A 15,104-nucleotide genomic window follows, 5' to 3' on the forward strand; every position below is an offset into this window, starting at 1 on the left:
AATGTGCCAAACGATGCCAAACGTGGCTCGCCTATATTGCCGTGTATTCTTTTATCATCACATTACTGATCTGTAATGCGGATCGTGAGACTCTGACTGGGCAGAGGGGCCGACCTCAGTCTTCAGTAGTGATTATTGGCTGCTGCTGTGCTTTCTTGAGGCGGTGGAATGTGTAGAGATGGAAGATTCCGCAGTTGTGGGCTGAGAAAGTTACGAGGCCATTTGTTCGCTCAGTGGCTCGTGTTTGCAAATCCCATGTCTTGTGATACGTGGTAACGGCTTTGGGTGAAATCGCAGTGCAGAACCTTGAGAGGTGCACATATCCGATAGTTTCCAGGAAAGTCGGCTGGTGGTGCGAAACATAAATGCATTGAGCTTGGATTTAGTGCCACATTTATGACTATGCATGCAAAAGGTTCAGGAACGATGATGTAACGCTAAGGGCACTGAATGTACGAACTGTAAGACTGGGTGGCCAGGGATGACCCCAGACGGATGTATTATGCTGTTGCGTGTGCTCGCCGTCACGGGGCGCGGTGGTTATTCTACGGTTTGCTTGGGCAGGTCCGACAGTGGTGTCTCCGCGTAGTGGTGTCTCAACGACGACGCCCATTTTTGTATTGGCGTGATACGAGGCGAAGGTTAATATCCGGCAGTTGCCGAACAATTATTCATGCATTCATATCTTTCGCGAGACACGCATGCTACTGGACTGTTCCAATAGTTTTTATCGGTGTTTTTTTTTTGGCAGACGTCTAGTTTGTTGTTTGCGTTGTACACAGGGGACCATCATATCCTGCTTGCGATTGGCTTTGCGATCTGCATCAGGACTGACTCGATTGTACCGCTGCCGATGTGCTGTTTCAGGCGATCTGTCTGTCGATACGGCACTGCCGATACGAAAACATGTGATATGGGATACTGTTTGAACACCATTGGCAGCCATCAGGGACAACAATGTCCAAGCCGGGGTGGCAGGGGCGCCGGTCGTCCCGCAGAGCAGTGGCACTCACGGGCGCGAGTCGACAGGATGGCGGGCTGCTACAGGCAGGCACAAGCCCGGCAGCCGCGCCCGGAATGCCGGGCGCGGCATTTGCGGCTCGTGCGGACGAAGCACCGGCTCGTGTGGAAGGGACACCCGCTCGTGCGGACGGGACACCGCCTTGCGTGGACGAGACACTCGGCTGGTGCAGACGGAACACCGACTCGTCTGGAAGGGACACCGGCTCGTGTGGAAGGGGCACCGGCTCGTGCGGACGGAGTACCTGTTCGCGCGGAAGGGACACTGGCTCGTGTGGACGGAGCACCGGCTCGTGCGGATGGAGCACCGGCTCGTGTGGAAGGGACACCCGCTCCTGCGGACGCAGCACCGGCTCGTGCGAACGAGATACCGGCGCGCGTGGACGGAACACTGGCTCGTGCGGACGAGACACTAGCTCGTGCGGACGAGACACCAGCTCGAGCGGACGGGACATTGGCTCGAGCGGACGGCACGCTAGTTCGTGCGGGCGGAGCACCGGCTCAGCTGCGGCCCAGGTTTGTGTCCGGGTACCACGGGCCCCGCCGGTGGTCCAGGCAGTGGCGGTGCGACCTGTTGCAATGCCTGTGTAGAGAGAATGGTGCGAGGTCGGGGATTCGAGGCCGTAAACCCACTCCAGTAAAGCTCGGGATGTAAGTATTCCGTCTACCTGCGTCTTTCGCTTGGGAACGAGGGTGGTCTTTGGACCGATTGGCCGTTGACACTGCGTGGGGTGGCTGCTGTGCGCAGCCACTCTACGGCACTGGAGCTCGCCGTTTATTTACTGAAAATACGTCGGTATCAATGCAGGTCTGTACTTTACAGGCAAGTATCGAATGCACGTGCGGAGTGGCAATATGCTAACAGCATTGTTTTTTATATGAGCGCAGAGCACCTGCCCGAAAATAAGACTTCCCATTTATTACAAGAGCAGGACAAGTAGCAGCCTTGCGATGGAGAGCAACCTGACAGCAGACCAGAACCAACTAAAGTGCTCCAATATCGTGTATAAATTTAAATGCCACTACGGAGACTGTCGGCTGCACAATTCGGTCGATATTGGAATGACCACGACATCTCTATCACAACGCATGACTGTGTGGCGGCGACAGCGACTCGGACGGTCTGAGCGGCCCCGAGAACTCTGACGGTCGGGGCGGCCTCAGCGGCTCGGGCGCCGCGGACGGCTACGGTGACTTGGACGGCCTGGGCGGCCCCGGGGCTCTGACGGTCGGAGCGTCTCCGGCGGCTCCCGTGGCCCCAGCAGCTGGGGGGAGGGGAGGGGCTCGGTTGTCCTGGGTGTCTACCGGGGCTCTAGGAGCTCCGGCGGCTCCTTGGCCTCCGGTGCCTTGGGCGGCACTGGCGGCTCCAGCCGGTCCGGCGGCTTCGGTGGACTTAGCTGGGCTGTCCGACGGCTTCGGCGGCTCTGGGCTGTCAGACGTCTTGGGCGGCTCTGGGCGGTCCGGTGGCTTGGGCGGCTCGGACAGCTACGGCAGCTCGGCCGGCCTGTGCGGTACAGAGAGCTGTGACGGCCGGGGCGACTTCCGCGGCTCCGGCGGCTTGTGGGGTTCAGGTGGCCCGGACTGCCTGGGCCGCTTCAAGGGCACCGGGTGCCTCGACGGCTCTAGCGGCCTGAGCGGCTCTGGCGGCTCCGTGGGGCTCTGGGGCTCCGGCTGCCTGGGCAGATCCGAGCCAAAAACGACCCTTCCGACACGTGCCACGCCCGAACCTCTGACCGCAATGGCTCACCATCTACTCGTGGAAAACTGTCCCGTGCGCCCGCGCGTCGTGTCCATTGAGCTTTGAACGCTACAAATTAAGTCCGAAAGACATTTGGCACCATTATTTTACGACGGTTGTTCCCGCACGCACAGCGCCCGCCGCCTGGTGCTGCTCGCAGTGGCCAGCGCTGTTTGGTTTTACGGAAACTGCAACCCAGGCCATCTGTTGGAGTTGTTCACGTATCTTTCCGCTGTCGTCCATCCCTACGACTGGCTTTCCTTTTCGGGTGTTCAGACACCCGACTGGAAGGAGATTACAGCACATTCATAGATAAACATACATTGTCATACACGAAGTCTGCTGAAAGGAAAGGTAGCGTGTAGGCAGGAAAGGGCAAAATGTGGCACTCTCAACCCACGAGAAAAGAAACCCAACGCCTAGACAGTGACACATACACAGGAAATTGCACCATGGTTAGTCCGGGACGGAAGGCATGTGTCCCCACATGTTTAAAGAGCGCGGTGGAGAAACGGTAGCAGCAACGTAGGCAGCGCGGGCCCTCGCCAGCCCTGGCGGAAGAGTAACTCAAATCCTTTAACTAAGCCTCTTATACCGCCGAAAAGTGATCGGTCATGGCAGGGTAAGGTCAGCTAACCCGACGCTGGCGGGTAATTTCGTGAAGACACCCGGCTCCTGAGCCCGCGGTCGCGTGGCCTCGGGCGCTGCGGTGCGTGGCGCGACGCGATTGCCGTATCGCCGCTGCCAGGGGACGCTGTGACGTCCGGCAGGGTGACCCGTCCTCCTCCCGGGCGGGCAGCCGTTGGCCTTGGGCGCCGGCCCCCGGGACGGGCCGGTCCGGCGGGCACATCAAATCACATCGATTCCCTCGCTGACCAGGGGCCTTCTGACCGGCACAGTTGACCCCAGATCGATGCAAGAACCCTCATTGGTGCAACAGCAGCTCTGATCGTCGCGGGAGATTCCGCAATCGGCACATAGATTCCATTTCGGCTCAACGGGCCCATGCTGGAATTGGGTTAGGGGGCCCACCGCTCGGTGCAGAGGGTCCTGTCTGGCATGAACCCTTCCATTGCTTGAATGCAAACACTCAGCATAAGTTCTCATGTTTCCTTTCATTGTCAGAGGTTCCCGACAACGCAGGAGGCCATCTGTCATTCAGGGTCTCGTCTTCGTCCCTGTTGAGCACATTTCCCCTGGCCGACTCGAGACCCGTTGTTGACACCGAATACCCTGTTAGGCATTGTCGGCCCCTGAAAGATACAGGATCCCCACATTGTTGCAGGGGCACCGACCAGTGTAAATCGCAGGGCTGATGTTGTCTCGGTGTTGGTGATGTCTGGCCGAAATAGAAGAACGCTCTGTCTCAGGTGTCCCCAGTGGTTGCAGGAAGCCTTCTAGCTGACATTTGAGATCACGGCTCTGCGGGCGCCGGTCCTTAATGCGGCCTACAGCCAGCCCTCCGGGCCCTTCAGCCTTACAATGGGTCCTTGATCTTTGGTCTCGAGAGAGAGCCCCTTAATCTTCGGTGATGGCTGCTCAGGTCCCTAACAGTCAGGCATCCCGCGCTGTGCGATTTCACCGTTGGAGCTTTTGTCATTCTCAGCCCTGAATTTATCAGCGGACGCAAGCGGGCCAATCTGACCTTCGGCGGATGAAGTTGCATGGTCAGCGTCGAACTAGCCGCATGCACTGGCCTCGGTGATCGCTCGCCCACTGCGCGAGATGTGCCAGCTCCTGCGTAATACTTGAGACCTGCAGCACGGCCGGACCGAGGGTGTCTTCAACCAGTAGCGACTCAGTCGCTCAACTTAGCAGTTCAGTCACCATCGACTGACCAGGGGTCGATGAGGGATTGGAGGTTGCCAATGTTGTTGCAACATGCTTCATCAACCGAAAGGCCTTTGCATTTGTCCGGCATGTCATGAACGTCCCCTGTCTTCAAACAACACGCTGTCAAGGTGGGTGCGTGGCTTCCAAGTCCCAGCTCGATGCTGGCATCATCCATGCGGCACTCCGGCTGCTAAAACCGGCGGTGGAGACCATGGACACGCTGGAGTGCATCTGATCCTCTTTCGGCGTTAGCGAGATGACATGGCACGCTCAGTAGCCGTATAACTAAAGCTTGTTACCAAACGAGGAATATCGTTGTTAATTCATCTGCTGCATTCAATATGAATAGCTAAAAGGTGATGGGCATGGTTTGTGTTGCGCTCTTAAACCGCATTTACCCTTAGGATCAAATAAGTCTTATCTAGTATTTGCTGGGCAAAGGTGGAGCAAACCAGCAGCACCTTTTGCATCATTAAACTAGCAGCTGCCAGGGCCTAGCCCTGGTGAATAACTAGGCTGGGCCCAGTAGGCCCCAGTTTACATTAACTTGACTGTTCCCGTTAGATGGATCAGGGGGCGGGAGACAAGCCCGCACTCGTCCCAGCACACCGCCCTAGGCTACATCGATGCGACCGTTTTGTCCCGTCGGGCGATCTGCCAGACCGGGGCCCAACCAAAATGCCAACTGGTGGCCAAAAGTTCCATGGATTGACTTGGGTTTAGTTCCCCGGGGGATGGCAGTTGTGATGCACCGAATAGACTGGTAACGGGGATGTAGTTTTGAGTCCATCTAGTGCTTTCGAAGTCATTAATTGATCACTGTGCTTAGTGCTTGTCTGGCGTAAAACGCTGCGAATTGTCCTCGAATTGCTTGCTTCCTGAGTCCTACATTACCGCCGCGGTGAATGAGTTACCTTCAAAATTATGCTTAAAGGCAAACTTTTGCATTCATTAATAGCTAATTTTTTTCTTACAAATCATTCCACCCACCAACTGCGCCGTGATACATGCAATCTTTCATGTCTGTTAGCACGCGTGGGGCCGTCCCAGCGTTGAAGGTGTACCCCTGTGGGCGTCACTTAGTGGTCTTCGCTGAAAAGTGCGTTGTCGGTACAGTTCCACCCGATGTATGTCGCCTTGCCGAAATAGTTTTGGTGGAAGCAGAGCAGGGTAGCGTTGGAGTACTCTGTCCACCCATTATGAACTCATCCCATCGTTTTTTGAGGGGAGCGGTGGGAGGGGATGGACGGCAATAAACCATTCGTCTGCGTGGGGCATACGCTGTTAGTTTAGCAAACTTTGCGACTTCATTTGGTTGAACACCACGTATCCACAGCCGCTGAATTCTAAGCTCGTTTTGGGAAGTGCCGTAGAATACTATTCCTAAATGTACTATTTTACTGTAACCATAAGCTCGTGACGCTTTTGTTTGTTTTTTATGAGCATCCATTTATTGACCCTGTGTTTCCAACTTGAAGGTTCCTGATCGCCGCCAAACATGGGCTTAACCCCCCCCCCCCCCTCCAACCCCCCCCACCCCAACTTGGGCTTCAGCCTCCCTCCTAACATGGGTTCCAGCCCTGTGCCAAACTGAGAAGTTAGGGATGGTGGCATAGATTTTGGGGTGGGCATAATTTTCCATTGGACCTCCTGGGAAGTGTCTAATTTGTCGGGGGGTGCGATAAGGGCATGTGCCATTATCAAATTGTTACATGAATTGTATCCAAGTAAGTGAATGATATCAGTTAAAAGTCTAGAAAGATGCATTCTGATTGTCAACCAAGGGGTCTTGCTATCCTCGAACAGGGCCTCCTGTTCCAGAAATGGGGTGCATGATAAATATAGGGCATCCTAATCCAGAGGGGTAGCTTCTGATTGATGAATGGGCCTTTGATACCAGCCAAGGGGTCTCATTATCCCAAAACAGACATACCAATCTGGAACTGGCCATCTGATCTATGATAGGGTATTCTGTTCCAGAAGTGGGGCCATTAAATGTAGAGGTTGCCTCTGAACTGCAAACAGGGGCCTCTCATTTTGTAATTGGGGGCCTCTTGAGCACATAGTAAAGCCTGCTTACAATCACATTGGGCCATATCCTGAGCATGAGCTACCTTAATTATCAAGGTGGCCTCATGGTTCAGAACACAAAACTCTTGATGTGGAGAAGGTTATTCCATGCCAGGTGGATTTTTCTCTAGGTTCATTATGGGGCCTCCTTAAATCAAGCAAAATTCAAACAAATTAGCCTGGAGTGTCTGGCACATACATGTCAGCTTCAAGTCACCGATGTGATGAAGCATATGGAGTCAGCGGGCATCCCATTTAGTGTGGATATTTTTTTATGTGCACTGGGCAATACATCTGTTTATGATAGTTATTTTTGCAGCAAGTTTTACCAAGAAAGTGCACAGTGTTCGGAAAAATTGCCATCTCCTGGTATAATGTATGCCAGGAAATTTGGTACTCCAGCATTGTGACTAGGTAAAATGAAATATTTTGTACTCCACTCTGATGAAAAACACAGGCTTTGGAAAAACTAATTTTACCTCTGTTTCAGGCAAAATGAAATCAGTAGATGCAACAGCTTGAGACCTGCTGACTCCATCATGAGCCATATATTGATATCTGCAAGACCACAAATCCTGCATCCACCAGACTTGGAACAGGCTGTGCTGTGACCTAGCTATACAATAGATTATGCATGTGAATGTGGGAAATAAAGTGCGGGAATGATAAATGGAATCGTCTTTGAATGCCAGGAAGTCAAAAACTAGAAGAGAAATCGCACCGGTCTGCCAGTTAGCAAAGATCTCACTTTGTACGCCTTACTCAGCCCTTCTCAAAATCGAATACCAATTCATCTCCCTCAACGACGAACCGCACCGATGGCCAATGGTGCAGCGTACCGCGACAAACAACCGTAAACACAATACCTTACCACGTACAACCACCTCACGCTCCGCCTCGATGTCCGCTCCTAATTCAGCGTCGCAAACGTCTCACTTATTCAGTGGCTTATGCTCACCTAGTTCAGGATGCAGCTTGGACATCGCACAACTCTCCAATTGGTTGATAGGAAACGCCCTCTCGTAACTGATTTGTCAACAGCTTAAATTTTGTGCTCGCAACCGCGTCTTGAACAGATACCACAGCGTTACGAAGTAAGCTGTATAGAGATGGGCAAATGTAGAGTGGGCACTTCTTAGGGCTCTTGCAGAAAAATGGTACTTGTCCAGGAGCGCCATATGGTTGGATTTCTTGGCACTTCCTGGTATCCGGAGTACAAAACTGTAAAGGTACCTGTACAGTTAAATAATGTTATTTTTACCATTTAAGGGTATCAAATTAAAGCTGATAATTTGACCTTAACTGAGAAATCCTCTTAGGTCGAAAAATATTGATATAACTAAGAAAAACCCGCTCGGAGACTGCCATCTCACTCCGACAAAAACACCAGGAGAATTGAGAGGCATGAGTCCATTTCTTTGGCCTCGCAAGCTGATATAACGCATCTATCAAGACAAAAACACAAATCAATTGAAACATACACTAATTTTGTTTGCAATGATGTCGGTTAAAGCGCACCGGAGGCTATCAATACCTTGTAATATCCGCCGGAGTCAGCGGAGTGCTAAGCTCGGAGGCCATTTCGCCGGCCCGGCGGGGGCGTCAGGCATTGTACTCGCGCTGTGTTGGTAAACCGGTTAAGAGTATTGCCGTCTCTATTGGCTTGCTGAGGCCTGCGGACCCGCGTGGGTCGTAGAATCCGACGAAGGCGAAAGGGGGGACGGGGAGAAGTGGGGGCATCAATCCTTCACATCATTTCACCACATAACTTCGATCTGGTTGTTTGACCAGGTGTGATTTGAGGTGCGTACTTGATATTGAGAGCCACGTGATGCTATGGGCAGTTTTTATTGCCAACGAGGCCATGCTTGTGTGTATTTCTTTGTTTCTTTGTGTCCGCTCCCATGGAGAGAAAACCAAATTTCAGTAACAATGATGCTTCAAACGATCCACAATCTTAGAGGGAAGGGTGGTCCGAGTGGATAAGTATAGCCTTGTTCATGGGCTTACTGTTAACATTGAAAGTGTGTTGGCACAATACATCACATGTGTGTGATGATAGTTTTCCCTTCCCCAGGACTACATGAAGGCTTGCCCAATGACTAAGACTTGCTGGATGATGTGCTTAACAACATGTCTCTAGGTATGGTCAAGGCCCTGTAACCACAGTACAGTTCTGGATGCATGAGAGTGCAGAGGAAGCAGGCCTTTTTCATTCTGTTTATGACATCAATCATTGGAATATATCATGTTCTGTGTGTGGAAATTCATGTGCAGGGATACCATGAATATCTTAAGGAGGTACTCTGCTCAACTTAGACCTGAAAGTTACTGTGCTTTAGTTGTTATCATTGACTTGGCTGCTTATCGCTATTTCAGTCTCTGATTTTTGCATTCTCACAAAACGCAAGTTGTAATATATAAAAACTACTGGCTCCATGTCCATAAAAACTACTTAAGGCCCTTCTTGCTGAAGTGAAGCATTCATGACATAAATTTAGGAGTCATTATATTAACCTGGTTTTAAATGTGCAGCAAATCAACATTTTTGTGCCAACCCCTTGTTACAGACAGGCATTTGTAATCATTGGTTATAAGTATTATGCGTCTCACAAGTGCTTGTTTTATGTGAATGCATGCTTTTGGTGTTCGGGATGTGGTTTTCTCACCGGCATTGCTAAGAGTGATGGGAATGCTCGGTACTAAGCAAGAATGGTGATCCTTCATGTGCTGTGAAATTGCTGGAAGCTGGTGGAAGTTGGGGCACCACGCTGCTTTGCTGCCCTGCATGGTTCTGTGATGGTGTAAACAATGCTTTTTCATCATCTGGCCACATTCTTGTGGACATAATTTTTTGTTGTTGATTGGGTTATTCATGTCAAGCACTGTGAGTCTTGCAAAAGCTCTTATGTCAGGTTGATGCTGAACTTGTGCAGCACAATGAACTAATAAGCTGAGACATGCTTGATTAATTATAACAAAAGCCAGTTAGCTACATACCAGGTGTAAAACTTCCATCTCACCCAGCAGTAAATCTGATGCATCTGTGTTTGAATCCCAGCATAAAATAACCATTAATTTGAGTGGTATTGGAATGGTGTGCCACTGGTAAAAGTATAAGTAAAAAGTGGAATAGTAAAAGTAAAAGTAAAATTAGCTGTGGTATAACCATCAGGTTTCCACCTGTTTTCCACTAGCACAATGGTTTGTAGCATGCCCACACACCTTGGAATAGTCATAGTTTAGGTGATAGTTATCCAAACTGTTGTGTCCTAAATTTTGTGTATGTATTTGTTATGCATAATATCTGATAGTTGGCTGTGCATGCTTACATGGTTGGGGTTGCCACAGGAAAAGCAGATGGCTGCTGTTCTTAAATTACTTGTTGGTCCTCTGTTCAGTTTGAGGCAAGGGTATATCAACCTTTTGGCCAAGAAAAGTTGATGGGATCACAGCCCCCTCCACAGCTGCGTCACAAAACATGGCACACAAGTTTACCCTGCAATGTTGATGCTCATGCCTCCATGTCTTTGGCACTTCACCTAAGGGTCCATCCAGTTCCAGCCGGGTTTCCCAGGGACCCATGCACGTAGCCAGAACTTCCCTCAGGAAGGGGAGCAGATGTCAAATTTTGTCCGGACTCCTGCAAATTTGAACTGGATGGATGCAAAGTTGTTCAATATGTAGTGTAAGCCTCTTGGCTTGGGGGTGGGGTGGGGGGCTAGCCCTCGTGACCCACGCCTTAGCTAGGTACCTGCGGCGACCGGGGGTTGGTGCGGCCTGGATGTCGTGCAGAAAGTACCAAATACATCTACAAATAATGTACTCACATCGCTGGTACGATGTTACCGTTCTTCACGTAGCTCCATCACATGAGGCAAGCGCTCCAGCGCTTGCTTGTTTAATGGTCGGTGTTTTTTGCAGACAGAGTGGCGATAAATCCATGTTCATGTGTTCATTTGATCTTCCACATTGGGTTCGAGGACACTCCAGGCTACATGCTACTGTGTGGTTGCGGTGGCAAAATTGATAACGAGAATCACACTAACGTCCAAATAAAAGCGATTTCGCCGCCCCCCCCCCCCCCCGGCCCGCGTAATGTGTAATGCATTGTTTGTACATTCCCACGTAAGGTGTAATGCAGTGTTTGTACATTTCCACGCCATGTGTAATGCATTATTTGTACATTCCCCCATAATGTGTAATGCAGTGTTTGTACATTTCCACGTCATGTGTAATGCGGTGTTTGCACATTAGCATATAGCCCAGTTCCTGTTGTGGCCCAGCTGCTATCTGCCGCTGGCGGCCCGCCAGTTTGTGTGCCAAGCTGTTCCTGAGGGCCCACCTGCTGGCTACGTTCCGTGTACGTGTGTTGAACTGTCCGACGTACTTGTGTCGGCACGTTGTGGGTTTCGAGGCCTTGCTTTCGTGAAGCGCGCTTCCTATGCAGAGATGCATGGTAAATACATGGCCATTACATTGTGCTAAGAGTCGATTGTCCACGAACGTGATTGTGGGTGGTTTTGAAGTTGTTTGAAAGCATAACGACTTTTCAGTTTGAGTCACTCATCCTCGATATTTCGGTATTCGCACTGGGAATACGGGGTGGCACTGACAGACTTTTATTGAGATGCTCGTAATTGACTGGCAGCTATTACCATCTTCCATCGAAAACAAAAGGTAGTAACCTGAGGTGTGAATCACACAAGGCAATACAGGAAAAGCAGTAGTCATCAAACACGGAACACGAGCATACCAGCCAAGTGATACAGGTCAAAATCTAGCAGCGTCAGGAGGAGCGCACATGTCGGCACGACGGAGGCTGTACATTCGACAGACGTCGTCTCAGGCGGCGACTGGAAAGCGGCACAGGAAACCGACGGAGGTCGGGTGGCAGCACGATGAACTAGTTCGAATAAGGGCAGCAGAAGCGGCTCCAGCCCATCTCGCGAGGCCGGATAACATACAGCTGGCGGTTGGTCCGGTCCCGGGTCTCCGACACGGTATTAAGACGTCCAGCCAACTCAACTATCTCGCCGCAACGGCGCATCTCGTGCGCGAGATGCAGTGTGTGATACACAGGTAGGGCCTCTGCGCCCAGCTACCCCAGTCTCGTTAGCAGATACGATGCATGGCCGTATTTCTGGGGCCGAACATTACATTCGCTGAGTAGTTCATAACTTTTTCGGCGAGACGGGTTGTTTTTGGTACTCCTACTATATGCTGGTATACAGAAGCGGGTCTGCGAGAAGACGGGGGCGCCAACCGGCTCGGAGGTGGTGGTACGTCTTAGCGCCACACGCCCTGTGAACAAGAGAACATATGGTAACCAGACAGATCAATGAAACTGGCACCAAGAAGATGAGGTAAACGGGTATTCCGAAACTGCTCAGAAGAGCCAAAGAAAAGACATTAGCAAGCATAGTGTGGGATCCCTGGTAATAATGAGATGATGCCGTGCAACAACGGCATGGCTGATCATTACAGTGAAAGTGACGCAGGCTGGTGTGAATGTAATCACACCTTAAATATTACCCACTGGTTCTGGAGAGAATGTATGGTAAGCACAATCACAAATCACCAACATCTTAATGTCTTGGAAAGTTTGGATTGACATACGGCGGCGACAAGTGATCAAAGCACAGAAGTCTACCCGCAGGTCGTGGGCCTAGAAAATTGTCCGCCTCGGTTGAACACGTGCCTTGCGTTCTGCAAGATCCGAAGGCCGTGTAAGATGCCAAACGAGCGGGCATCGCCCTTAACGCTTTTTTTTCTTCTTTTTGCTGCCGCCTACCGGTCGGTGTCCGGTGGTCATACCGGAGGTAATTATGTGTCTGCTGTGGTGTGCGTAATGTCATTCACTGGGGTTTAGCCATTGGCTGACCACCCTGCCGCAGGTCATTGGATGTCGAATGATGTTAAATGTCAGCCGAGCTTCACAGCGCACAGCATGCGTGCTTAGATATGCACAGGGCGTACCCCTTCAGGGGCATATGCTCTCCCTGACAAAATCATGACATGTTTTAAGATTTGTGTGAACACATGTTAAAAATTAAAAATCTGAGGACAGCAGGTAAAAGCAAACAAATCAAAAACATATGCTCTATGCCATGGAAGGAATGTTGTGCCCTCCTTTACCATAGATTGCCTTTATCCACGGTATGGTAAGCCATTAGCACTCATATATACATACATGCATTTCATGTCGTAGAGTTTGGGACTGCACTGTTTCGGTGTATCATGTTTAAACTGATGTCTTCTTTAACTTGCATTTCTTTCATGAACTGATGTACATCAAACATGGCCTTCTGTTAAGTACAGCCCATTGCACTGGAGTCTCCCAATGGTAAGCTTAATAACTGTGATGACCCACAGCACTTTAAAAAAAATTGTACTCCACTTGAGAAAATTTGTACTCCTGCCAGCCAGGAACTTTTTTGAAATTTCCAACCCTGAAAGTGCATTATAATGGAAGCTGTTATGTCATGTTTTCTTGCTTTACAGGGAATTGATCCCATGTTACCAATGTCCCCTGAGATTCAAGACTACTATCAATACTTGCTTGGGGATGTGGAACCTCCGCCAGGACCCATCGTCCTCCCACATGATGTCACTCCCAGTGCATTATCAAAGGTAGGATAGACAGGTGGGAGCAATGGTACTGCTTAGAAGATGGCTGCACTTTGAGAATGTAAATTTCACACTGCTGGATGTTTACAATGTGCTGTGGCCACTGACATTCACCAACTTGTGAAAATCAAACATCAGTGCTATGGATATTGGGAAAGCAAAAGCTTGAAATTGTGATCTTCCCCAAGATTTTGCCCGTAGCAACACCCTCACGAAGATAAGACCATGGATATGGGACCTTGTTGTGTGGCATGATAGTTTCCAATGACTGGGGAGTGGCAATATAAATGATCATGTCAGGAATACATGTGGTTGTGTAATGTATTGGTCTTGGGCATAGCACTGTTGATGTTTCCACAGATCATTTACCAGACACTGGTGAAGAAAGCATCCTTGCTGGAAGATACACACCATGTTCAAATACTGTACAGTGCTTGGGCGGTTCTTAATGATGCCTACACGCCTGTCAATGCCTCACATAGATCAGTGCAGACTGAGATCACGCTCGGCCCAGCCGGGCCCTGGGCGCCCGTGCGTGAGTCGATGACACAGACGGCTGAGGTCGTGCCTGAGCGGCCGGCTGTGCGACATTGGGCGTCGCAGACCGCAGGCCCGGAAAGCCTGAGAGACGCTCCCTCACAGACAACCGCGCAGCGAAGCCCCAAGGATGCCGCCTCGCAGACGGCCACTCAGCAGACGACGTGCAGCTCATCGCAGACAGCCAGCCTGAGCAGCGTTCGAGACCGGAGCTCGCAGACAGCCACTCAGCAGACGACGTGCAGCTCATCGCAGACAGCCAGCCTGAGCAGCGTTCGAGGCCGGAGCTGGCAGACAGCCACTCAGCAGACGACGTGCAGCTCATCGCAGACAGCCAGCCTGAGCAGCGTTCGAGACCGGAGCTCGCAGACGGCCCTGCCGCGGAGCGTGCAGGACTCAGCCTGCCAGACGGCAACCGTGCGAGACCCACCCGGCCCCGCCTGTCAGACGACCGGCGCGCCCGACTGGCCAGCGGCGGCGGCGGCGGACCGAGCTTCCCAGGCGGAGCCGGCGCCCCGGCGCACCACCTGTACCCAGGTGCGGCGGCACCACCTGGTACCGACCGGCAGCCAGACGCAGCCGCAGGAGCAGGCCGCGGCCGGCGCGCAGACGGCGCGGCCGCGGCCCGTCTGGGTGTGCCGCCTGGTGAGCGGGACGCGCGCGCCGCCGGTCGCGCGCACCGTGTCGCGCCGCTTCCACGGCCGCCGGCTGCGCGGCAAGGGGGACGAGGCCGTGCCGCCGCGCGAGATTCCGCTGCGACGCGCCGACTCGCCAGGCGCGACGCCGCCCTGCGATCCTCGTGCGGTGAGTGGTGTGGGCTACCGGAGGCGGGGTGGCAGCGCGGCAATGCTCGTGATCTGCGGTGGCGCGCTGATTGATGGGCATTTGGCAGTCGTGTGTCACCAGCGAGCACAACTTTCTGTGCGCGACTTTGGACAGTCATCATTCCTCAAAACTAATCGGCGTTGCATGGTCGCCCTCCAGCACGGCGATACCCAGCGCCCTCCGTTCTGTTAACATCTTCAGGCTGATTGACAATATTGTCGTTTGGTCGAATACGACTTCAAAAGGGCAGCGATGTGTTGAATATGCAAGTTATATTCTTGGTATTTTGATCATTTTCGGGAATTGCCTTCACCATTTGCACGTCTTTGTCGATGTTTTGGTTTGAAATGTCAGGTGGTCGGTGCGGCGGGTAGCACATCCCGGCGTCAGACCGACCACCACCGTTACCGCTGCAAGCCTGCCGGTCTTTAACCGACCGCCATGGGCGACA

At 51.8% G+C, this 15,104-nt stretch overlaps 1 long non-coding RNA gene across 1 annotated transcript; it reads left to right on the forward strand.

Annotated features, from left to right (window-relative positions):
* The first annotated feature begins 8,375 nt into the window (after window positions 1–8,375).
* On the forward strand, window positions 8,376–14,323 carry LOC119107808 (uncharacterized). The gene is made up of 4 exons (XR_005095275.1): window positions 8,376–8,464; window positions 8,739–8,804; window positions 13,166–13,294; window positions 13,652–14,323. It is a non-coding gene; the product is annotated as an uncharacterized LOC119107808 (long non-coding RNA).
* The last annotated feature ends 781 nt before the right edge of the window (window positions 14,324–15,104 follow it).

This window comes from Pollicipes pollicipes, unplaced genomic scaffold (genome assembly GCF_011947565.3).
Source record: "Pollicipes pollicipes isolate AB1234 unplaced genomic scaffold, Ppol_2.1 Scaffold_6686;HRSCAF=7923_pilon_pilon_pilon, whole genome shotgun sequence".
Taxonomy (NCBI): domain Eukaryota; kingdom Metazoa; phylum Arthropoda; class Thecostraca; order Pollicipedomorpha; family Pollicipedidae; genus Pollicipes; species Pollicipes pollicipes.